Below are 26,700 nucleotides of genomic sequence, written 5' to 3' on the forward strand. Positions count from 1 at the left end.
CGGGCAGTGGAAGCTAGCAAGAAGCTAGACAAAAGGGCAAGAATTTTTACAAAAGGCACAACCCACCCCTGCATGGTAAAGTTCACTTTGCAGCATAATGAAAAAAGTGGAGGGTGTGAGGAACCAAAGAGATCATTATCACCAATGACAGTCTTAGAGAAAATGAATATTTCAGCAGAGAACAGCACAATTCAAAAGGCGACACAAATCGCTAACTGTGCATCATGCACTGTGTGGTGACAGAGCACTCAGCAGAACGTCAAACATGACATAGATGGAGGAGCACATGCCTTGCGTACATCAAAGATAGGAGTCATTTCTTGCACATTAATCAAGATCACACCTTGGTAAGTAATTTTAAGTATAAATCATTTGGTATGCTGTAAAACACGGCAAGAGAAAGCAACAGTACTACAATTTCTAACCATTGGACAGATAGGAAGGAATTTATTCTGTTCAGCCATGTAGCTACAGACCTGACTACTGCCACTCACATTCATTGCTGCACAATACTCTCACTTTGTCTTTGATCCACCCTGTATACATGGGGCAACATATTCCCTCTCGTAATCATAACTAGGCCACACAGTTTTGAAAGAAAACATTTAATTAAGCCCTGGTCTCTAAGCTGTTGGCCATAACTAAGCTCATTTTCTCAGTGTTATTCTGGCTTCTTGCACATCCCTGATTTTCATTACTCTACTAAAAAATGGCAATGTTTTCAGTTGCCTAAATTGTAAACTCTGAAATTTCCTCCGTAACCTTCGTTCCCCATAAATCTTCTCCGTGAACAAAGTAAATATTGGGAGCAAGAGGAGGTTCCTTGAACATTCCCATCTTCAACAAAGAAAGAACCCAGCATAAGACATAATTTATAATTATGCTCAGCGTGAAATGCTCAGTGGACAAACCATAATAGACAACAATCTTGAGTCAATCTGATTCACTCCCAACGCATGATATTAAGAAATGGTTGGGAGCATTGTGCAAAACTGGCTTTAAACAGATAGTTGGGAAAAATGCCCACATACATCTTGTCCATAAAATGCAGGACAAATCCAACCCTATTGGCTTATTTTCAGCTATGAATAGAGTGAAGGAACTTATCATTATAACAATGACAAACCAAGAAGTACCACCAATGATTAAGTCATTAGGGATTAGGGAGAAACCATTCCTCGGTTGAGTCACAGTAAGTATAAAGGAAGATGATTCTGGTTGCTGGAGGTCAATCATTTCAGAACAAAGACATCAGTGCAGGAGTTCCTTCTCGCTGTGTCCTATGCCCAATCATCTCAACTGAATCATCAATAAGCTACTGGCTCATCAAAAGTGAGAATGTTCACTGATATTTAATTTGTAAGTTTTCATATAAGGAAGCTGTTCTTACACATGTGTAGCAAGACATTTTTCTTGCCACCACTAACTGGGCCAGCATCCCTAACTACGCATGGGAAGGTGGTGGTGAACTGCTGTCTTGAACTACTGCAGTCTATATCTCATGTGGGAACACCCACAACAGGCATTCTAGGATTTTGACCTAGCAATAGTTCAGAAATAGCAACTGTTCAAAATAATTCAAAGCTAGTAATGTATATGGCTTTGTAGAGTCAAAATTCTGAATTTCCACTCAGTACCTTCACGTACAGATTGACATAGTTCCATATGCTCAATGGCAATTGGATTGGGCAATAAATCCAACCTTTGCCAATTTTGTCCACATCCTGAAAATAAATGCATTTATAAGAAATATGGTCTTTATAACCTATAGGCTGGTCAAGATGTTTGCACTTGTCCCACACCTGAAGATGCTGTATTACTTACAACAACTTGCATTTACAGAATGGTTTTAAGCTCATAACACATCCCATTTCAGAAGATTTATTGAATCAAATTTGACATGGAGCCACGTAAAGAGCTATCAGGCCAAGTAGCCAAAGGGGTTGGTTATAAGCAGCATCTTAAAGGAGGGGGAAAGACAGAGAAATTTAGGGAGGGAATTTCAGAGCTTGGGAAATCAGCAGTAGAAAAAAATACCAGCCTGATTCATCTTCCTGCTGTTTTGACAGAATATTTCAGTCAAATAAAATTACGCCCTTTTACAAAAAAGACATGGAAAGCACTGAAAGGGTTAAAGCAGCCAGCATTTCTGACGGCTGTCCAGTGCAGTAGTATAAGGAAAACATTTAGGTCAGGAACCCTATACACATATGCATACACTATGCCTGCCTGACAACCTGATTTACAACACAACGAATCCCTCTTAATGACGTGTCTTTTGGCAGCTCTCAAGCACAAGGATTTTCCCATGCAGGGACCTTTCCAGCTGATTACGTCTGTGTGATGGTCTCGAGCCAGGTATCCCCCTTTTTATTTGTCTCTTCGTTTCTCTCAATGAATGGGAATTCAATGAGCAGGAACTGTTCAATGTTTTAGCGGGCAGGACAAAACTTGCCAATTTTCCAACCCGCGCCTCCCCCCCACCCCCTCCAGCAAGAGGCCGTGACCTCAATGCAGTTCAGGCAGAGACGTGAGCGATGCAGGCTTGTTTTCATGTCATGTGCAATTAAGCATGCAGCACACATTCCTATGCCCTCCCTTCCCAGGAGACACGCTTAATAGCTTAGTCGCTGTCTATTCTTCAATGACCGGGTGAAGCTAATACATGGACAGAACGAGCTTAGTTGTCAGATCTCCCAGTGTTAATGGCACATAACTTGTTTTAGCTTGTCCTACTTTTCCCTTACCTTCTGAAGGCACCAAGCAATGCCACGGATCATTGACAGCAGCTGTCCGAGGTACCACTGCTCAAGTATCTATTCTTCCTGTGTATTAACAGATACTCTGCGAGGGATGGCTGTGATTTTAATCCTGCAGAGCGATGTGGCCATCCTTCACTGTCACTTGGTCAAAATCCTGGAATGACCTACCTAACAGCACTGTGGACTTCCCTACACCTCAGAGACTGCAGAGTTCAAGTCAGCAATTTATCACCACCTTCGCCAATGTGATTAGGGAAATGGGCAATAAGTTCTGACCTAGTGACACTCACATCCCTAGATTTTTTTTAAATACTTCTGAAATTAGTAACTTCCAGCCAGAAGGTCACTGCTATTTAAAATGTCTCCATCCACCCAGACAAGGTGGTCCATTGCAAGAATAAAATGACTACAAGAGCCGAGCTTTATCTTATCCCATTTCTGTAGAGGGCCAGGAGACAATGGGGGCGATTGAATGGAATAGGGACTAATATCCTTTGGTATGATAGCTTTATTAATCACTTCAAACTTGAATTGGCTGGATAGCTGGACAAATATAAAAGGATACAGGACGGACTTGTGATGCAGTGGCAGTGTCCCTACCTCTCAACCAGAAGGTCCAGGTACAAGCCCCACCTCATCTGGAGGATCCAAGCAGATAGATTAGAAGTAATTATGAAAGGGTATGGAGCTAGATTAGATGGAATGGAATTATGAATCACATCAGATACAATCTCATTGAACAGTAGAACATAATTCAGGGGATGAATAGATTCCTTTTGCTCCTGTGTTCTGAAAAATAATCTTTTATTTGTTAACCCATTAGAACTATGAATTTAATAGCCATTTTTAATAAATTTAAGCCAAATGAGTAGATAAGGAAGAAAGAGGATATACTTATAGGTGATGTATGATTGCTGCACTTTCCATAAACGTTCAAGTGTTCTGCATAGGAAATGGGGATGACAAAGCAATGGAAGAGTTGACTGTCCAAACAGTTGAAAGGGAAGAATGTGAGGAGGTAATTACAGGGATGGAGGAAATTAGAAAGGGCACAATGTTTAGGGAGAATAGATCAAGAAGATTAAATGCTCTGTGAGGAGTGTTTGACAGACTAATAAAACTGTTGCATTAAGGTGTCAACTTCACTGGTATTGAAGATTAGTGAATGATTGAGCTCTTAGTCTGAGTCTGTTGGGGGAGTGGGGTGTTGGTGAGGTGGGACTGCGTGTTGCAAACCTAATTGCACATGACAGGAGAGTCTGGATGGACTGCTGTCATCCTCAGGTCAACTGCTTTGAGGTTATGTGCTGTTAGGGAAAATGAACTTGTTCCGTCATTGAGTTCTTCCCATTTATTGAGAGTGACAGTGAGACGAAAGGGATTTTCCTGGTTTAAATACCAGACCACAGGTTGAATAACCATTGGAGCAAAGTTCATTTTGCACAGGATAAACCAACATGTTTCAAAAGTAAACAAAATTCTTCTCTTCGTACAGGTTTCTTTTGTTGGGCTGCAATTTAAAGGAAAAACAGCCAAGGTTAACATCAAATCACTTCAGACAACACTTGGGGTTCAACCTTTTTCAGAGCTTTGTTCAAAATAAAGGTACGTTTTTTGGTTGGGCAATAGACCGGTAGGTATTGTAAAAGATGAAAGCCTATCATATATCTTAAAGCATTCAACACAGAATTAATTATATTATGCAACCGCTGTTTGGTCATTGTGCAACGGCAATGAGCTGAATGAGTAATTAATCTGTATTTGAAGCTTTTGAGGCAGGACATCAGCAGAACTTCTCGTTCTTCTGCAAATATTACTGCAGGATATTAACCCAACCACCAGACCACACAACTGGAGTTTCATTTAGAGGAGTCCGGAACCCTTTACCCCAGACCAGCCATACCTCAGAAGCCAGAACAAACAATTTGCCTCCAACTATAACACATGACACCCCAGTTTCTGCCCAGCCACAGCCGTGAACCTAATGTACAAAGGTGCTCCACTCAAGGCAGGAATGTGAGAGAACACCACTCACTTGTAGCTGCAACACTATTAGAACAGAATTGCTCATTTGATTAGTGGTCTCACCACAGGACTCTATATCCACACCCTCCCTTTTTGGCGGTATGCAGCTCAGTGGTTAGCACTGCTGCCTCACAGTTATAACTGGGGACCCAGTTATATTATTTCAGCCTCGGGGGCCTGTCCGTGTGAGGTTTGCACATTCTCCCAGTTTCTGCATGAGTTTCCTCTGGGTGCTCTGTTTTCATCCCACAGTCCAAACATGTGCAAGTTAGGTGGATTGGCCATGCTAAATTGCCCCGGGGTGTCCAGGCTTGTGCAGGCTCGGTGGATTAGCCATAGGGATTTGCAGGGTTACAGCGACAGGGTATGAGGTGGATCCGAACGGGCTGTTCTTTGGAAGGGGGGGTGTAGACTCAATGGGCTGAATGGCCTGCTTCCACACCGTAGGGATTCTATGATTCTCAGCAGTATATCACGACTGCAGTGTGCACAACCTGATTGATGCCCCATGCAACCATGTGACTTCTAATAACAAGAAGGAGAAGTGCCATAATGTCATGGAAATAGAATTAGCATCCATGATAATGAGCTTATTCTGACTCCTACTGGGACAATATCCTGAAGCCCCCTACCTAACCTATCAAGGAAGAACCATCAGCAAAAGTAGTGAGTCAACACAGCCGTAGAGTCAGACAGCATGGAAGCCAGCTCCCACTGCACTTTTATCAGGGTAGCTGGCAATGGGCAATAAATGTAATATCATTCACACCAGGAAAAGCATCGTTTACAAAACAACTGTGACAAAGTTCCCAGAAAAACAGGCATGTGAACTTTCAAAACTTTCAACTTAATTATTTCATTTCTGCAGCTTGTTCTCACCACAAGATCATGGAAATCAATACAACTGTTTTATATTTACGTTAAATTCCAGGGTCAGAATGGAAATATATACTGCACTCAGACTGGAGTGGCATTACTTAGTAATTCAGAAACAACAACCTCACATTCATGTGCATTTTGGCAGCAGGGAGCTTTTACTGTCTAAGACTGGAGTACTCGGTGTTTCTCTATTAACCCTGAATTGCAAAAGGAAGTTAGTACCTCACAACCAAGCCTACAATCGATGGTATTTTTTAAACTAAACCGTATTACAAAATAACAACAGCTAATTACACTTTAGCATTCGCAGGAATCTTAATGAACAAAATTTCACACTGAGCTACACAAGTAGGACAGGTGATTAAAAAGTTTGTGAAAGTAGTAAGATCGAAAGAGTATCTGAGTGATTGAGAGGGAGGCAAAAGAAGCAGAGAGGACTGGGGAGGGAATTCTAACTCTTAGGGCCGAGGCAGCTGAAGGTATGACCACCAGTGCTGGAATGATGGAGATTAGAGTTGTGGGCAGAAGGTCAGAAATGAAGAAGTGCAGGATTATGGAACTGGAGGAGACCTCAGAAAAGGAGAGGGACAGGTGCATGACAGGATTTGAAAACTAGTGTCAGAAAACAATTGATATTGTCAAACCAGAAGCAATTATGAGTTAACAAGCACAGAGGTGACGTATTAACAGTTTTAGATTAGCTCAAGTTTACAGGCAGAAAATATGGAAGGATTGTTTCCCCTTGTGTTAGAGTCTAGGACCACAGAGCATAATCTCAGAGTAAGGGGCCACCCATTTAAGACAGAGGAAAAGGAGGAATTTCTTCCCTCAGACTGTAGTGAACAAATTAAATTCTTCATTGCAAAGGACTGTAGACAATAGATTGTTAAGTATATTCAAGGCTGAGATAGACATATGTAATCAGTAAGGAATCAAAGGTTATGGGGAAAAGGCAGGAAAATGGACTTGAGAATTATCAGATCAGCCATGATCTCAATGAATGACAGAGTAAATCCAATGGGCTGAATGGCCAACATCTGTTTCTATATCCTATAGTCTGCAGACAGTACAAAATGGTAGGCTGGTCAGGAGGCCATTGGAATAGTCAAGTCTACAAGTACAAAGATGTGGATAAGGAAAATACTGAGTAACAGGCAACAAATCCTACTCACGTTGGTCATCACAGAGATGAAAACTGAATATGAATGGCATGGATAGGACAAGCCTCTCTGGCACAAGGCTTTAAACTTATTGCTTCTCATTTTCTTAATAGTGTGTAGATCATAGAATTGTTCCTGTGAAATGGTTTCAAAAACTTTTTCAGAGCTGAGGGAAAGCCCACTAGATCTGACTCATTTACACCCATGAAAATTGCACCTCAATAATCCCATAACTGTCAGATTGTAAACTGCCGAAGAGAGTGTGGTGTTGGAAAAGCACAGCGGGTCAGGAAGCATCTGAGGTGCAGGAGCATCAACGTTTTGAGCATAAGCCCTTCATCAGAAATGAGGCTCAAATTGTGGATTCTCCTGTTCCTCAGATGCTGCCTGACTGGCTGTGCTTTTCCAGCGCCATACTCTTCAACTCTGATCTCCAGCATCTGCAGTCCTCACTTTCTCCTTGAGATTGTAAACTGGCTTGATATACCATCAGATAACAAGGCAGTCCCACAGAAATGGAAACTTCTAATTCTGCCCTTGTAATTAGTAAGATGGAGAAGATGTTTCTCTGTCATCCCTGAGTAGTTCATACTAATATCAGTAGAAAGACAGGAAATCAGCTAACAGGTTCATTTTCAATGATATATGATCTTCAGGGGATTTCCCTTGCGGTATGACTGTTGGAACTGGAGTAGACATTCAGACCCTTGGTCCTGTCCCTTTATTCAGTTAGATCATGACTGATCTGCAATGTAACCACATCCACCTACTGACTCCCTAACCAATATCTAAAAACAATCTCAGATTTGGAATTTTCAGTTGACTCCCTTCTGCAATAGCATTTTGAGGAAGTCAGCTCCAGATTTCTGCTAGACCTTGTGACAGCAAGTGTTTTGCGACATCACCCCTGAACAGCCTGGCTCTCAGTTGAAGGGTACACCTTTCCCTATCAGAAGAAGTAGTTTTTCTCCATGAATCCTGACAAATCCTTCAGTCATCTCAAACACCTCATGTAGCTCACCCTTAAGTGTGCAACACAAGGGATTGCAAGCCTAGTACATGCAGTTAGGTCATCTCAGTTGAACTCCTTCAGTTCTGGTGCATAATCCATTCAGGTCAATGACCTGAAGGGAGAGGATGGATACAGCTTGGCCTAGATAGCCCAGTTTAGCTTTGAGGACTTCTGGAGTCTGAATCACCAAAACACAACTCTTCGCTTCAAATCACCTTCTGCTCAATCTGTCTTACTCTTGCTGTAGACATGACCCTTAATTTAGGTTTCTCAATGTCCATGACAAAATGGTACAATCAGGCAAATCATTGAAATTTGTGACATGCCTCACGCACCTTAGGGGAGGAATTATGCGCAGTTCTTAAACCATGTGGACGGCACGGTGGCACAGTGGTTAGTACTGCTGCCTCACAGCGCCAGAGACCTGGGTTCAATTCCCGCCTTGGGCAACTGTCTGTGTGGAGTTTGCACATTCTCCCTTTGTCTGCGTGGGTTTCCTCCAGGTGCTATGGTTTCCTCCCACAGTCCAAAGATATGCCGGTTAGGTGAATTGGCCATGCTAAATTGCCCATAGTATTAGGTGAAGGGGCAAGTATAGGGGAATGGGTCTGGGTGGGTTGCTCTTCGGAGGGTCGATGTGAACTTGTTGGGCCGAAGGGTCTGTTTCCACACTGTAAGTAATCTAATCTAATCATCAATATTCAGAGCAAGGACAATACAGTAGTTGACTTTTCCTGAGGATGGGGAATTCCAAGATGAGGGGGCGCAATTTTAAGGTGAGAGGAGAGATTTAATAAAGACATGAAGGGCAATGTTTTTACATTGATGGTGGTTTATGTGTGGAATGAGTGTCCCGAGAAAGCAGTCGATGAGGGTGCAATTACAACATTTAAAAGACATTTGGATAAATACATGAACAGGGACACTTTGAAAAGATATGGGCCAGAAGTAGGCAGCTGGGAATAGTTTAGTTTGGGATTATGTTCAGCATGGACTGGTTGGACCAAAGGGTCTGTTTCCGTTCTGTACGACTCTATGACTGACTTTAAGTGCTTTAGTCAGCATACATATCTCAACTTGAAAAACTGAAGAACTGTGGATGCTGGAAATTGGGAATAAAGTGGGAAATTGCTGCAAAAACTCAACAGGTCTGGTTGCATCTGTGGAGAGAAAAAAGAGTTAACATTTCGGATCCAGTGTCCCTTGTTTAGAATTGATTGTAGCTGGGAGAAAAATTGGAATATATGATACAGAAGGGATAACGGGGAGGTGGCAGCAATAAACGAGAAGTGGCGATGGAGCCCAGGGAGAGAGACAAACAGGTGGGCAAAGGAACAGGTAAAAGTCAGCCTGGCTTTATTTTCTTTCCATCCAGCATTTACTCCTTTCCCCTCCCCACCCACCCCTTCTTTAGCGTATATTCCAAGCTTTTCCCAGCTATGAAGAAGGGTCATTGGACCTGAATTCTGCTTTCCCTCCACAGATTCTGCTAGGCCTGCTGAGTTTTGAAAGCAATTTCTGTTTTTATCTCAGTTCAATGCATTTCAAGAAAATTCCCAACAACAACAACAACAACTTAGATTTATATAACACCCTTAACAAAATGTCTCAAGGTTCCTCATGGGTCCAATCATCAAATACATTGTAACACCAAACCACATCAGGAAATATTATGACAAGTAAGCAAAATATTGGTTTTAAGAGGCATCTGTTTTTAAAATTGATTCATGGGAACTTGGGCTCGCTGGCTGGGCCAGCATTTATTGTCCATCCCTAGTTGCTTTTGAGAAAGTGATGGCGAGTTGCCTTCTTGAACCTCTGCAGTCCATGCAGGGTGCTGTAGGCAGACCCACAATGCTGGAAGGGAAAGAGTTCCAGGATTTTGACCCAGCAACAGGGAAGAAATGGTGATAGATTTCCATTTCTGAATACTGAGTGACTTGGAGGAGAACTTGCCGGTGGTGTTTTTTTCATTTGTCTGCTGTCCTGGTTCTTCTAGAGAATAGTGATTATGCATTTGCAAGGAGCTGCCTGAGGGACCTACTGAATTTCTGCAATGCATCTTGTGGATAGCACTCACTGAGCATCAGTGGTGGAGGGAGTAGGTGCTTGTAAATGTGGTGCCAAACAAGTGGGCCACCATTGTCCAGGATGGTGTCAAGCTTATGGAGTATTGCTGAAGAAGCCTCACCCATCCAGGCCAGTGGAGTGTATTCCATCACACTCTTAGATTGTGCCTTGTAGATTTTGGAAGGGCTTTGCATCTTAATGGAGAGATGGGGCAGAGTGAATACAACTCAGACTGGGTCAGATTGCAGTGCGAGAGAAGCATAGAGATTGCCAAATCTTGTGAGAGTGAAGGAAATTACAAAGGTGCAGAAATGAAATCTTACTGTTCACCATGAATCACATTTTTGTTCCTACCTATTTATGTATTTCCTCGCTTAGATTACTTTCAGCAACCTTTTTAAAAATAAATCTTTGCAGCAATTCTTCTTTTGTAGTTGTTTATTTCCTCTAATTTACATTATTGTTTGAAAATGCATCATGAATTGTTTTTCGCCTGTCGGTATTTTACTTGTAAAACCCGAACAATGGAACTTTCCTGAGAGATATTCAACATGGGAGGTTGGGAAATTCCACCCCAGATAACTCAACAACATGAAACTGAACTGCAACATAGTTTTGACAGCAAATAATCACGGTTTCAGTGCTTCCAGTGGTCACATGGTGTGATTCTTCTGTATAATGGTCAAATTCTACAGCAATTAACTGCTATTCAATTATTATCTACCACTGACCTGGAGTCAGTCATTGGAGCGGTCACTGCTTTAAAATAAGGGAAGCCCAATTAAGACAGGAACAAAGTAATGCTATGAACCAAGCGCTGATAAGTGCGATTGGTGTTGGCATGTTGATATAGGCATATTGGGCTGAAGGACCTGTTTCGATGCTGTATGAATCTATGATCGAGATCAGGAGAATTTTCTTTCTCTCAGAGGGCTGTGAATCTTTGTAACTCTTTTCCTCAACACCTTGAATATGTTGAAGACAGAGTTTTTTCAGAAGGAAGCAAAAGGATATTGAGGGTAGCTGGGAAGGTGGAGTAATCAGATCAGCTGAATAGTGGAGCAGGTTTGAGGGGCTGACTGTCTTCCTCTTGCTCCATAATTGAATGGAAAATTGAGAATGGAACTTCGATTTAAACCCAAGCTCCTTTATTATGGTGTACAGCACCAAATAACAATAGAGGGATGATCTGGGCACTACCTATTGCTACTTGTGAAGTCTGGCTGTGCACAATTGAGTTGCTATGTTTCCTACAATAGAAAAGTGAATACCCTTCCATGCTACTTCCTTGACTGAAAGATGCTTTGGGATATGAAAGGCATCACAACAAATGCATGTGCTTTTTCTTTAAATGTATAAACAAATTAAACCTTATTCTGTTGCCATCTACATTCAAATTCAGCCAAAAGGCTTCAGTCCAGTGTGGATTGAGGCCAAATACAATCCTGCTATTGTCCACATGGCATGCGATCAGGGACTGAGCCAGATGTGTATTCACAGACTCAGCTACTCAACCCTTATGCCATGACCAGCTGGGTTACTAAGAAGCTAGTGTTCAGTACGTTAACTATAACCTGCAGAATAAACAGCAACTACTGACCAGAATGAAGCTAGGGAATGGACACTTACTTTAAAGTGGCACTTTGATGGTCTTAAAGATAGAACAGATTCATGGGGACTGAGTGGCGCCGTGGATTTGCGTCTTGACCTTTCACAGTTGAACCAGAGCTCACGTCCAGCTGAAACCACAAGAATGTATGTTTGCTGTCACTGCTAACTGCAAGGACCAGAAGTGGAATGCATTTAAATGGAGTGGTGATCCAGTTCACTGTGGCCTTGCAATATGAAACCAACTATATGTGACTTGTTGGGCATTAGCATCTACTCCAGGATTGCCAAAGGATGTCTGGTTAAGTAATTACATGTTATGTATGGGACAACCTACTGAGGCACAGTATTTAAAAGATATCAGGACAAATCTTAAGAATATTTTTATTTCAGTAATCTTTGTTGTTATGCCAAAAATCAGACCAGTTGTGTGTGAAAGTGAGTGGGGAGAAATGAGAATGTGTAAGGAGTTACCAAGAATGAGTGAGGAGTCATCAGGTGCAAGGCAACACACATGTGAGTGAATGGCAAGTTCCTGAGGGTGATAGTGAATGGTGAATCAACAATGGAGAGTGAGACAACCACAAGTGAGTGTGAGGAGTCACTAGAGTGAGCGAGGAGTAACCAGGAGGGTCAGGAGTCAATGACTTTGAGAGCAAGAGTGAGGAATTGAAGAAAGAAAAAAGAGAAACCCAAAAGAGTTATTAAATTTAATCAGGTTGTTTTTGTTAATTCCTTTTTATTCAGAGTGGTTTTGATGGTGATATTCCAGTTTCACCAACAATGAGGAACACAAATTAAGTTATCAGTTTTCCTAGAACTCACAAAGTCTTTGTTCAAGTAAACAGCTTTCTGGCTTTTTCACAATCCCATAATTATATCTTGGTTTTAAAATATATACATTATATCTAAATGGAAAACAGATGTTGTAAAACCTCAGTGGTTTTAGCTGGCAGGAATGTGCATACATTAAGAAATCCCAACATTCTTTGGAGATTTTAGCAATAACTTCCCGCTTGTGTTGTCTTTGAAATCAGGTTAGATTTAGGTAAAATTAATGGAATTAGATGTGCACTTTCTCAGTGAAATATTTCAGTTTGTCGCAGCATTGCTCACAAATTAAACAGATACTTTCTTTTCAAAATAAAGCAGTCTTATGATTTTTCTCCAGGTTGCAGTGTCCTGATCATCAATTTACAATTTCTGAGGATTCCAGGGCAGTGCTTGTAATTCTAATGGGGGCAGAAGAGTCGGGAGCAATGTAGTTGAGGGGGAATTCACAGCACCAACTGTCCCCAACTGAAAATCTACCTCTTTAACCAAGCTTTTGGTCATCAAACCAAATATCTCCTTAGATGGCTTGGTGTCACCATCTGTTTTATCATGCTGCTGTGAAAGTGCCTTGGGACATTTTTAATTTGCTAAAAGTGCTAACTTCTTGTTGTCTGCCAGCTAAAGTTAATCGGGAGTCAAAAGTGTTGGGAATCTCCAAGCTGCTGATCATCATCTCCGAGTGTAATGACCTCCCCACCGACCAGCTGGATCACATCGTGCAGAACAGAAATTCGTGCAAATGAAATCACACCCACCCTGCACACAACAATTAACACACTGAAAAAGTACATTGGCAAGTTTGTACAACTGATCTGGGTGGCACGGTGGCTCAGTGATTAGCACATGTGATTCCAGCCTCGGGTGACTGTCTGTGTGGAGTTTGCATGTTCTCCTTGTATCTACGTGGGTTTCCTCTGGGTACTCTAGTTTACTCCCACAGTCCAAAGATGGATGCAGGGTTGCAGGGATAAGGTAGAGGGGTGGGTCTTGGTGGAATGTTCTTCAGAGGGTCAATGTGGACTCAATATGCTGAATGACCTGCTTCCTGCACCGTAAGTGCTCTATAATTCTATTCTATGATCTGATAAAGCCAAGGTGTGGTTGCAACTTGAACTTTTTTTTAAAGCATACATTTCTCTTCTTAATATAACATAAGTCTTGAGTGAAACTGATAGTTCCTACAAGTGTCACTTGCCTCCTACATACAAATAAATGAATTAGGAGCAGGAATAAACCATCTGGCCCTTTAAGCTTGGTCCATCATTTGATGAAATTATGACTGATCTGATCTAATTGCAGCCTGTGACTCCTCTGCCAACCCAGTGTTCTTGAAATCGTTCTTAAAAATGATCAATAGCCCCGGTTCCGTTGTTCTCTGGGGAAGGGAATTACTACTAATGACCCTCAGAAACAAAAATGTCTCATCTCAGTCTTAAGTTGAGGCTTCTTACTTTTAGGTGAAGAGTGTGGCACTGGAAAAGTGCAGCTGGTCAGGGAACTGCTGCCTGACCGGCTGTGCTATTCCAGCACCACACTCTCTTCGACTCTCATCTCCAGCAGCTACAGTCCTCACTTTCTCCAACCTCTTGCTTTTAATCAACCTCTTCAGACGTGTTAAGACACAACTGTGGAGCCGGTGGAACTTGCCTTATGGGCCAGAGCTAGGGGCACTACAACTGCAATGCAAGAGCTCTACCTCTTATATTTAAACTGAGTCATCTTGTCTCTCATATTGTTTCTCAGAAACAATTCCTGTCACACTTGGCCTTTTACATTATGGTGTTAGAACACTTTTGATATAAACAATTTCACCATATGCAATATCATTGCAAATCTCCATATACGTGTTCCTACCTATTGTATATATTGTAATCTATATAGTATTGTGCAGGTGATCTCTTCCCTGTGTCCTGGCTAATATTTATTCTCCAACCAATCTCACAAAAAACTCTGGTCATTATCATATCAATGTTTGTGGGTTTTGTTGGGGACCACTTGGCTGTCACAATACCATTACCCAAGTGTGTATTTCAAACATATCTCATTGGCTGTGAAGCACTTTGGGACATGCCACATTCCTGAAAGTGGCTATGTAAAGACAAGTGTTTTCTCTAGATGAGTGAAGACATGTTTATATGGTTTGTATATATCCCCAAGTCTAATATAAATCCTCTGAGATGGCCACAGTTTGAAAAACATTTTTTTAAATTATCAAAAGCAATCAAAATTAAACATGGCATTAAAAATGTTATCACAAGTGATAATTGAAACAGGGACTGCAGAGTCACATGTGGTTAGGAGTCCAGTATTCTCACAGGTTTCACAGTCCCTCCCCACAAGCAGAGATGGAGATTATCTTCTGGGCCTGTCTTTGGCAATCCAGAAATGAATGATTCATCTCCAGGCCACTGTTACCAGCAAATTAGCAAGTGAAATTGTTTGCGTACTTCTTAAAGTTTTGTTTGAATGCTTTTTTTTATTATCAACTAATGTAAGTTAAAGTCACCGTTGCTTTACCAGACCAAGGTCTGCTCTGTCATTAGAGACAGATGACTGGTGGTGGTTTAACCTGAAGGTCACCTGGCCTCAGGCGAAGGGAGAGGTTGAGAAAGAGAACCCTTCACACTAACCTAATGAAGTTGGGAATGAAGCACAGTATGACTGAGTGGGTCTAAATACGGTCAGGGTGACAGCGGAATAGGACACTCCAACCAGAGAGCCTCCACTCCTGTTATTTCTCATTTCCTTCTCTTTTTTCCCTTTCTCTTTCTCCCCCCTCTTTGGTGGTCACTTCCTCCATGGCAGACCTTGGCCTGGTTTCTCAGTGTGTCTCGGTATGGTCTCTTGGTGGATCTCAGTCTGGTCTCATGGTGGGTCTCAAGCCTGGTCGTTCAGACTGATCTCTCAGCGTGCTTTCTCGGTGTGTCTCAGCCTTGTCTCTTGGTGTGTCTCGGCCTGATCTTTTGGCCTTGTCGCTTGGTGGGTGTCGGCCTGGTCTCTCAGGCTGATCTCTCAGCCTATGTTCTTGGTGTTTCTCAGCCTGATCTTTTGGCCTTGTCTCTTGGTGGGTCTCGGCCTGGTCTCTCGGTGGGTCTTGGCCTGGTCTCTCAGCCTGATCTCTCAGCCTGTTTTCTCATTGTGTCTTAGCCTGATCTCTTGGCCTGGTCTCTCGGAGGGTCTTGATCTGGTCTCTCAGACTGATCTCTCAGCCTGCTTTCTAGGTGTGTCTTGGCCTGATCTTTTGGCCTTGTCGCTTGGTGGGTGTTGGCCTGGTCTCTCAGGCTGATCTCTCAGTCTACGTTCTTGGTGTTTCTCGGTTTGATCTTTTGGTCTTGTCTCTTGGTGGGTCTCGGCCTGGTCTCTCAGTGGGTCTCGGCCTGGTCTCTCAGCCTGATCTCTCAGCCTGTTTTCTCAGTGTGTCTTAGCCTGATCTCTTGGCCTGGTCTCTCGGAGGGTCTTATCTGGTCTCTCAGACTGATCTCTCAGCCTGCTTTCTAGGTGTGTCTCAGCCTGATCTCTTGGCCTGATCTCTCGGTGGGTCTTGGCCTCGTCTCTCAGGCTGATTTCTCAGCCTGTTTTCTCAGTGTGTCTTGGCTTGGTCTCTCGGTGGGTCTCGGCCTGGTCTCTCAGGCTGATATCTCAGCCTGCTTTCTTGGTGTGTTTCGGCCTGATCTTTTGGCCTTGTCGCTTGGTGGGTGTCGGCCTGGTCTCTCAGGCTGATCTCTCAGCCTACGTTCTTGGTGTTTCTCGGTTTGATCTTTTGGCCTTGTCTCTTGGTGGGTCTCGACCTGGTCTCTCGGTGGGTCTTGGCCTGGTCTCTTAGCCTGTTTTCTCAGTGTGTCTCGGCCTGAACTCTTGGCCTGGTATCTTGGTGGGTCTCGGCCTGGTCTCTCAGGCTGATCTTTCAGCCTACTTTCTCGGTGTGTCTCGGCCTGATCTCTTGGCATTGTCTTTCGATGGCTTGTGGCGGTGTCTCAGTTAGGCGTGTGAGTGGATCTTGCCCGATCATGTTCCTGACGCACCGTGGGAGATCAGAAAGACACTAGTTTCAGCAACAGCGACGGTATCGGTGATGGGGGTGTCAAGACCAGACAGCTGAGGTCTCCCCAGAGAGCGAGATCGGCAGAGGACTCATCAAAGATTTGAGTATTTAACTTATTCTTTTATTCTCCTAGTTTAAACTATGAAAGACCTTAATGTAAACTAGTACCTATTTCTTTACTTTTCGATGATCTATGAAATAATGCTTAAATATTTGACTCACATTTCTCTTACTACTTTGTACCTAAGTTTTCTTTTATACCGAGGTGCCTTGGCATCTAAGATGGCACCATTTATGGCAATATTATGTACTTTTCTGTACTTGTACTTGAGTACATATAACAATAAATTTAAAATCTAAACCTAAAATGATACCTCCATTTTCACTTGGCACCCTGATCAGCAAGGCCTTGAAATATCAGGAACAGAGATGATTAATCAATGGCTTCAAAATGTTGTATGGTTTTGTTAGAAATAAGAATGAGGAACTGTGTGGCTGTGGCAAAGGGATTGACAGCTGGAGGACGCAGATTTAACACAATGAGCAAATGAACCAGGGTGAGCAGAACTGTTTTTTACTCACTGGGTGGCTATGATCTGACTTATGCAGCTTGAAAAGGTCATGGCACCAGACTGAAGAGCAACTTTCAAAAGCAATTGGATGTGTACTGAAAAATCAAAATAAGGTCATGGTGATCAAATAAAACAGCTGGACTAACTGAATAGCATTTTCAAAGAGTTAGCCCAGGTAAGGGGGCTGAATGGCATTTTGCCACTGGGTGAACACATTCCCCTCAAACTACAAACCATCAACACAAATAAAAAACTAGGTGAAATTAAAATAAAGAACTGTGGTTGCTGAAGATCGCAAATTAAAAACAGAAAGTGTTGGAGAAACTCAGAACTGCTGAAGAAGGGTCATTGGATCTGAATTGGGTGGCACGGTGGTACAGTGGTTAGCACTGCTGCCTCACAGCGCCAGTGAACAGGATTCAATTCCTGCCTCAGACTGTCTGTGTGGAGTTTGCACATTCTCCCTGTGTCTGCGTGGGTTTCCTCCGGGTGCTCTGGTTTCCTCCCACAGTCCAAAAATGTGCAGGTTAGATGAATTGGCCATGCTAAATTGCCCGTAGTGTTAGGTGTGGGGAGTGGGTCAGTATGGACCTGGTGGGCCGAAGGACCTGTTTCCATACTATAAGTAATCTAAATGTTAACTCTACCTTCTTGCTGCAGATGCTGCCAGGCCTGCTGATTTTCACCAGCAATTTCTGTTTTTGTTAAAAATCTCAAAAAGTTTGTTTAGGATGCTGTAGGCTGAGAATGGTAGTTTTCATGGCTTGCAAAAGATGCAGTGTGTTTCAAAATATGTAATTCGTGGATATGAAACACTCTGAGATGCTTCAATGAAATGATAAAGTGCTCCGTAAGTATATGATTGTCTCATTTCAGGGGCCCATGTTTACCTTCAATTGGAGTTAAATAAATGGCAACACAAATTACAAAATGCAACGAGTATGTGATTACAACAGCCCTCAGAAAAAAAGAAAGAATTGTATTTCAGACTTACATTTCATGATTTCAGGATACTCTAAAGCATTTTACAGTCAATAAACTATATTGATGTGTAGTGACTGTTACAATGTAGGTACTCAGCAGCCAATTTGCAAGTTCCCACAAACAGCAACATGATAATGACCAGATAATCTGACTCTGTGATATTGGAGGGTTGACTATTAGTCAGGACATTGGGGATAACTCACCTACTCTCATACATCTAGCAGAGTAGGCAGCTGGGCTCTCAGTTTAATGTCTCATGCAAAATCCAGATCCCCCACACTGAGGCATTCCCTCTGTACTGCAGTGGAGTGTCAGCCTAGATACCCCTGTACTGGATTAGTGGTGCTGGAAGAGCACAGCAGTTCAGGCAGCATCCAACATCACAGATACCCCTGTACTCCATCCCCGGAGTGGGACCTGAATCCAAAACTTAGAGGGCAAAAGTGATCCCAACTACTGAATCTATCACTGTTGGAACCAACAAAGATCCTGTCCTGCTACTTTCTGTGTTTTCTTTTAACCTATCCATGACTGGTTTCTTTAGATGTAATCGCAGGAAAAGAAATAAAAATGTTAAGAATAGCATGATAACAGCGAGTGAGAGAAAGCTACAATCTGGGGACAGGAGAGGCTTGTGAAGAAACATGGTCTGAGTTCAGCACAAGCACAGATGCAGTTATAAGTTGATTGGAGTGGGGGGATGGGGGTGGGTGGAGGTGGCTGAGGTCATGAGATAAAACTTCAGGAATACCCACAGCCAGAGTTGACAAGCGTTGTCACCCCTCAGCTGTTGCCACACTGCAGACTGCAGCAACAGTAAACTCGTGATTTTGCTGTCTCAGGCTGCAGGGCATTGTTGGACTTTGGCCAGATTTCCACAGCTCTCTCAAATTCTTGGCAGAACACTGATCAGGACCACTTTGTACCTTTCTCATATTTGTCCCATTCTTTGTTACCATAAAACAGTGGAACTCGCTTTTGCACTCTGAACTCTGCCCTCTGAAGAGGACACAAAGCAGAGTATGATACAGATATCCTGACAGAGTGCTATCAGAGATTCCCTGGCCCACCACTTTGTGCTATCATACCATGACACAGCTTTCCAATCCAGCTGATCCAGTAACCATATTAATAATTTTAATACAATGAATGTATAGCAGAGGAACAAGCCATTGGGCTCAACAGCTCTCTGCTAGATTTTATGCTCCATACTGCACCTCCTCCTCACCTCCCGACACTCATCCGAATTGCGAATCCTTCCATTCTTTTTTCTTCCACCTAAATATATCTGTGCTTTTTGCCTCAAATGCTTTCTGTAGCGAGTTCCTCATCCTAATCACTCTGAGTTAGAAAACTCTCCCCTGAATTCCAAGATGTATTAATGATTAACTTGTATTTACAGCCTCTAGTTTGAATATCCCCCATAGATGGAACAATCTTCGTCATAAATACTTGCAGAATAAGATCTCAAGTAATGAAGGCAAAGGCAGAGGAGTGGGATTGCACTTCAAAAGGTCTGGCATAGATTCAATGGGACCAAATGACCTCCTTCAGCACTAGACTACTCTATCATTCCTTATTGCACCACTTCTGAATTCTAAAGAATTCTATCAGGTCACCCCTTAATCATCTTCATTCAACAGCAGCCCCCACCTCAGCCCTGTGATACATGTCTGATATTGTGCGGAACTAAGCAGTAACAAAGCAGCATGATCAGTGGGTAGTATGGCAATTTGGACATGAAAGTGGGGACTGGGTACAGGGGAATAGTCACACTGGATTGGTCAAAGAAAGGAACTATGAAAGCACTTTGTACCAATGGAGAGATTTGAAATGATTCCAGCAACACAGCATCAGGCTATGAATGGAGATATGGAGTGATTGAAAATTTTCTACTGGAGCTGCAGCTGGCTATTCATAAATTTCAGCATCTCTCCTCCCACGCACACTTAGTGCCAATAATGTTGCCCCCACATGTACGTTTTCTTGCACAGAGTCTTCTTTATTCAATTCAGGTAAGGGAACTGGGAATAAGACAAAGCATTTACAGCACCTAGCAACAAAGTGAGAGAAATTTATTTGTTCTGTGGGCAGGTTATTTCATTGTTATGGAGAGCTTGCTACACATAAGGATAAGTGGGTCAGTGATGATTCACCCGAGATGCTTGCATGAAAATACAACTGCACATTCACAGTAGAATTCTGAGATTCTTAGCTTATTGTAGTTATTGAGCCCAAGCTACAAAGCTCTACAACCTGTGCGTAGGATGCACTTCATTTAGTGCTAGCAGCAAGTTTCACTGAACAGTTTGCAATGTCTGAAGGAATTTTACTTGCATCCTGATCAACAGACCTCTCTTCAGCCAATACCACCAGAAACAGGCCATTGGCCTCATTACTGCTTGTTAGGTAAAAACAATGACTACAGATGCTGGAAACCAGATTCTGGATTAGAGTGGTGCTGGAAGAGCACAGCAGTTCAGACAACATCCGAGGAGCAGGAAAATCGACGTTTCGGGCAAAAGTCCTTCATCAGGAATAGATCCTGAAGGGTGGAGAAATAAGTGAGGGGGGGGGGGAGGGGAGAAAGTAGCATAGAGTACAATAGGGGAGGGGATGAAAGTGATAGGTCAGGGGTGGGGGGAGGGTGAAGTGGATAGGTGGAAAAGAAGATAGGCAGGTAGGACAAGTCATGGGGACAGTGCTGAGCTGGAAGTTTGGAACTGGGGTGAGGTGGGGGCAGAGAAAATGAGAAAACTGTTGAAGTCCACATTGATGCCCTGGGGTTGAAGTGTTCCGAGGCGGAAGATGAGGCGTTCTTCCTCCAGGCGTCTGAGGGAGCGGTGGTGAAGGAGGCCCTGGACCTCCATGTCCTCGGCAGAGTGGGAGGGGGAGTTGAAATGTTGGGCCACAGGGCGGTGTGGTTGATTGGTGCGGGTGTCCCGGAGATGTTCCCTAAAGCGCTCTACTAGGAGGCGCCCAGTCTCCCCAATGTAGAGGAGACTGCATCGGGAGCAACAGATATAATAAATGATATTGGTGGATGTGCAGGTAAAACGTTGATGGATGTGGAAGGCTCTTTTAGGGCCTTGGATGGAGGTGAGGGAGGAGGTCTGGGTGCTGGTTTTGAAATTCCTGCGGTGGCAGGGGAAGGTGCCAGGATGGGAGGGTGGGTTGTAGGGGGGTGTGGACCTGACCAGGTAGTCACGGAGGGAACGGTCTTTGCGGAAGGCGGAAAGGGGTGGGGAGGGAAATATATCCCTGGTGGTGCGGTCTGTTTGGAGGTGGCAGAAATGTCGGCGGATGATTTGGTTTATGCGAAGGTTGGTAGGGTGGAAGGTGAGCACCAGGGGCGTTCTGTCCTTAGAACATAGAACATAGAACAATACAGCACAGAACAGGCCCTTCGGCCCATGATGTTGTGCCGAACTTCTAATCTAGATTAAGCACCCATCCATGTACCTATCCAAATGCCGCTTAAAGGTCGCCAATGATTCTGACTCTACCACTTCCATGGGCAGCGCATTCCATGCCCCCACCACTCTCTGGGTAAAGAACCCACCCCTGACATCTCCCCTATACCTTCCACCCTTCACCTTAAATTTATGTCCCCTTGTAACACTCTGTTGTACCCGGGGAAAAAGTTTCTGACTGTCTACGCTATCTAGTCCTCTGATCATCTTATAAACCTGTATCAAGTCACCCCTCATCCTTCGCCGTTCCAACGAGAAAAGGCCGAGAACTCTCAACCTATCCTCGTACGACCTATTCTCCATTCCAGGCAACATCCTGGTAAATCTTCTCTGCACCCTCTCCAAAGCTTCCACATCTTTCCTAAAGTAAGGCGACCAGAACTGCACACAGTACTCCAACTGTGGCCTAACCAAAGTCCTGTACAGCTGCAACATCAGTCCTTGTTACAGTTAGAGGGGTGGGGTCTGAGGGCGGAGGTGCGGGATGTGGATGAGATGCGTTGGAGGGCATCTTTAACCACGTGGGAAGGGAAATTGCGGTCTCTAAAGAAGGAAGCCATCTGGTGTGTTCTGTGGTGGAACTGGTCCTCCTGGGAGCAGATACGGCGGAGGCAGAGGAATTGGGAATACAGGATGGCATTTTTGCAGGAGGTAGGGTGGGAAGAGGTGGGTTTGTAAAAAATATCAGTGTCAAATCGGTCGTCATTAATGGAGATGGAGGGGTCCAGGAAGGGGAGGGAGGTGTCAGAAATGGTCCAGGTAAATTTAAGGTCAGGGTGGAATGTGTTGGTGAAGTTGATGAATTGTTCAACCTCCTCGCGGGAGCTCGAGGTGGCGCCAATGCAGTCATCAATGTAGCGGAGGAAGAGGTGGGGAGTGGTGCCGGTGTAATTACGGAAGATCAACTGTTCTATGTAGCCAACAAAGAGACAGGCATAGCTGGGGCCCATACATGTGCCCATGGCTACCCCTTTGGTCTGGAGGAAGTGGGAGGATTCAAAGGAGAAATTGTTAAGGGTGAGGGCCAGTTCGGCCAAACGAATTAGAGTGTCGGTGAAAGGGTACTGTTGGAGATGTCGGGAGAGGAAGAAACGGAGGGCTTGGAGGCCCGGTCATGGTGGATGGAGGTATAGAGGGATTGGATATCCATGATGAAGATGAGGCGTTGGGGGCCGGGAAAACGGAAGTCTTGGAGGAGGTGGAGGGTGTGGGTGGTGTCTCGAATCTATGTGGGGAGTTCCTGGACTAGGAGGAATAGGACAGTGTCGAGGTAGGTAGAAATAAGTTCAGTGGGGCAGGAGCATGCTGAGACAATGGGTTGGCCAGGGTGGTCAGGCTTGTGGATCTTGGGAAGGAGGTAGAACCGGGCAGTGCGGGGTTCCTGGACTATGAGGTTGGAAGCTGTGGGTGGGAGATCTTCTGAGGTGATGAGGTTCTGTATGGTCTGGGAGATGATGGTTTGGTTATAGGGGGGTGGGGTCATGAGGGAGTGCAGCGTAGGTTCACGAGGTCAATTCCTAGAATGGCAGGATTGCCTTACACGGAAAGACTGAAGCGACTGGGCTTGTATACCCTTGAGTTTAGAAGACTGAGAGGGGATCTGATTGAAACGTATAGGATTATGAAAGGATTGGACACTCTGGCAGGAGGGAACATATTTCCGTTGATGGGGGAGTGCCGAACCAGAGGACACAACTTAAAAATACGGGGTAGACCATTTAGGACAGAGATGAGGAGAAACTACTTCACCCAGAGAGTGGTGGCTGTGTGGAATGCTCTGCCCCAGAGGGCAGTGGAGGCCCAGTCTCTGGATTCATTTAAGAAAGAATTGGATAGAGCTCTTAAAGATAGTGGAGTCAAGGGTTATGGAGATAAGGCTGGAACTGGATACTGATTGGGAATGATCAGCCATGATCATATTGAATGGCGGTGCAGGCTCGAAGGGCTGAATGGCCTACTCCTGCATCTATTGTCCATTGTCTATTGTCTATTGTCGAGGGGGTCGGTAGGAAGAGGTACTGAAAAATCATGAATAATGACAAACATTTTTCAAACCATTCAATGATTATGATGCTACATAAATGCAAACATTACTTTTATTTTCTTTTAAAGCTGTTTAACTTAAGTACTCAAGTAGGCCTTGAACCTTTTTCTGAAAGTCCTCGCCTAAGCATCTTGACATTTCTATTTGGTTCAAATGTTAGAATGAAATGATTTGGGAAACAAAAGCAACCACTCAATCCTGAGGACTAGTGCTATTTAAATGCTTCCCCAGTAATTACTTATCCCTCCACTCACAATATTAATATTTTGTTTTGTCTGTATGTAACTGTAGTGAGACAGCAGTACCCCAGGGCATCAGTATCCCCAGCAGACGTACTGTGAGGCAGTATCACTCTGGGACAGAATTACCCTCGGGGAGAATTTCGCTGATTCAGAATTACCCAACGCTGCATTATCCTGGGGCAGCAATCCTCTGAGGCAGAATTTTCCTAAGGTAGCATTACCCTGGGATAGTTATACCCCAACCTCATTCCTGTAGAAAGCAGTACGAGGTCAGCAGTACCACTTACAAGCATCCTTCGATATATAAAGGACTCTAGATTTGCACCTTTATCATTTTTGCCTACAACAATAGACAGGAAATTTAACCTAAATTGATTTTATGAAATGCAATCACTCATAACACATGAGCTGTATTACTCTGGAAAATATCCCATGCTGCATGAACTATGTTATTCTAAAATGACACACCAACGTAAGGGTGAATGGAGCCACCTTCTAAACAGCCAATGATATAAAGAACAGAAAGACTTTGCCTTTCATCACTTCAGAATTTCAATTAAGTATTTTGAGTAATCACAGTTGTTAATGTAGAAAAAAATCAAGTATGATCCCACATCATTAAAGTTTTATGATTATCAAATATACCTTCAAATGGTGATTCTTCCCAAAGTCTGTTCACCATCTACAAGGCACAGGTCAGGAGTGTGATGGAATATTGTCCACTTGCCTGGATAAGTGTAACTCCAACAACACTCAAGAATCTTGACACCATCCAGGCAGCCAATTTGATTGGCACCACATCACAAACATTCACTCCCTCCACCATCAACATTCAGTGGTAGCCATGTGTACCATTTACAAGATGCGCTGTAACATCTCAATATGGCCTCTGTGACTGCACCTTCCAATCTCTCCTGACATCTACCACCTGGAACGAAAAGGACAGCAGCATCACCGTCTACAAGTTCTCCTGGAAACCACACACCGTCTTGACTTACAACTATAACACCATTCCTTCACTGTTGCCGAGTCAAAATCCTGGAACTCACTTCTTAACAGTTCTGGGGATGTCCAAGCCAAACAGCTATTCAAGATATCAGCTCAATACCACTTTCACCAGAGCTATTAGGGATGGGAAACAAACACTGGCCTAGCTAGTGACACTCACCTCCCTTCAACAAACAAAAGTAATTTGGAAATGGGTGGCATGGTGGCTCAGTGGTTAGCACTGCTGCCTCATAGCACCAGGGTCCTGGGTTCGATTCCCGCCTGTCTTTGTGGAGTGTGCACATTCTCCCTGTATCTGTGTGGGTTTCCTTCGAGTGCTCCGGTTTCCTCCCACAATCCAAAGATATACAGGTCAGGTGAATTGGCCATGCTAAATTGCCCACAGTGTTAGGTGCATTAGTCAGGGGTAAACATAGGGTAGGGGAATGGGTTTGGGTGGGTTTCTCTTCGGAGGGGAGGTGTGGGCTTGTTGGGCTGAAGGGCCTGTTTCCACACTGTAGAGAATCTAATATAAAAGATTATACTGCCTCTATCTTTCCAAATTGCAATGATAGTTGTTTCTCTGTTTCCTTTAACAGCACAAAGAGAGAGAAGAATGGCTGCCAGTGCAAAGACCCAATGAAGTCAGCCTTTTGCAGCCTGGTCCGTGGGACGTACTAACTCTCTGCTGTCAGGCCATCTCTCAGGCTTCTTATCTGCACCCTGGGCAACTATACAACATCCAATATTCATGTGGGATAGCACATCAGTTGATATTAAACTAAAAACCACACTCTGGCTCATTACTGTAACAGGTCTGCAGAAGCCTTCCTTTGTGCTGAGCACTTTTATCTCAAGATACCCTGAAGTGAAACAGAGTTTTTTCTGAAAATGCTATCCACTTCCAGGAAACCCAGATTCATAATCAGGCAACTGGGCTGCATGGCTACCATCTAAAGTTCATTTGAAGACACAAAAATAAAAAAAAAGGCCATCTGCAGGATATGAAAGGAAATTGAAGTGTAACAATAAATGTACATATAAAGTTCTAATTAAAAAAATGTTTGACATGCAACAGAGTCACAATTACCCAGATCTAATCAGGATTCCCTTCTGCAGGAATAGCTCATTGATCAGCTCCAATCTCCATCATGGAGTCACCCTCAATGTTCGTCAGAGAAGCCAAGAGAACCCACTTTTAAAGTGGGCTTCAGAAACAAATTCTGGCTACTTTAGTTACCATGTGTACAAATCTGATTGTGCGTGCAAAACATGGTAAAAGTCAAGAGGCACAACTACTTTGTGATGGACTAGAGCCACATGATAACAATTGACCATACATCCAGCAATGGGCTGTGCCCAGATTAGACAAACTACAACATATTTAAGAAGTAACAGGGCCAACATCATAGAATGACAGCTGTAACCATCTAGAGAGAGATGTTTAGGAGTGGAGAAGCTTAGAGAGAGAATTTCACAGCTTGGATAGTGAATTGCCAAACCAAAAGATATTTACCTTTTGGTTTTTGCTGATATTAGAACACATCCATTCTCTTATTTTACACTCTGCGGATTTGATGACATCTCTAATCCAGTATCATTACTTGACCTGCAGAGACACAAAAAAGATTAAATAGTTTGCATTTGTCAATAATTTGCCTGATTCTGCTATCAATATTGAACAATGGAAATGGGAAAATGCTTCTAGCAGGACCTGTAACAAATGACTAACTATGTCTTTGCCAGATTCCTCAATGTATAACTTTAACAAGTTTATTATAAATATCAGAGACCTATCTCATCATCAGTAAAATGTATTGTGATCTGTGTGTCTTACTCCTAATTTTTCAGAGTTTCTACTCGTTTCCCAACATTGTGCACAAGTGCATCAGCAAATTCAGGGAACATGGATGGAGAATTCTGGAATATAGCCAGTGCTGTTTTGCACCATAGAATAGCTCTGTTAACCCCAAATCTCCTCAGTCTTCCAACATCCCTTAAGTCAA

The 26,700-nt window shown here is 43.4% G+C and overlaps 1 protein-coding gene and 1 long non-coding RNA gene across 8 annotated transcripts in view; one reads left to right on the forward strand and one right to left on the reverse strand.

Moving 5' to 3' along the window:
* LOC140453536 (transcription factor HIVEP3-like) overlaps positions 1 to 26,700 on the reverse strand; it is a 412,504-nt gene that overhangs the window by 237,117 nt on the left and 148,687 nt on the right. For 2 of the 7 annotated variants that reach the window (XM_072548298.1, XM_072548295.1), the window contains exons 3-4: positions 26,211 to 26,303; positions 11,538 to 11,647 (exon numbers count right to left, since the gene is read on the reverse strand). The exons of 3 other annotated variants lie outside the window; for them this stretch is intronic. The gene's annotated coding sequence lies outside the window, so the exon portion shown is untranslated. The remainder of the gene's footprint in view (positions 1 to 11,537; positions 11,648 to 26,210; positions 26,304 to 26,700) is intronic. 2 more of the 7 variants (XM_072548297.1, XM_072548296.1) reach the window with 1 other exon arrangement.
* Positions 160 to 26,436, forward strand: LOC140453538 (uncharacterized). Its single transcript, XR_011952424.1, has 3 exons — positions 160 to 347; positions 4,258 to 4,367; positions 25,294 to 26,436. It is a non-coding gene; the product is annotated as an uncharacterized lncRNA (long non-coding RNA).

Source organism: Chiloscyllium punctatum, chromosome 27, assembly GCF_047496795.1.
Source record: "Chiloscyllium punctatum isolate Juve2018m chromosome 27, sChiPun1.3, whole genome shotgun sequence".
Classification (NCBI taxonomy): Eukaryota; Metazoa; Chordata; class Chondrichthyes; order Orectolobiformes; family Hemiscylliidae; genus Chiloscyllium; species Chiloscyllium punctatum.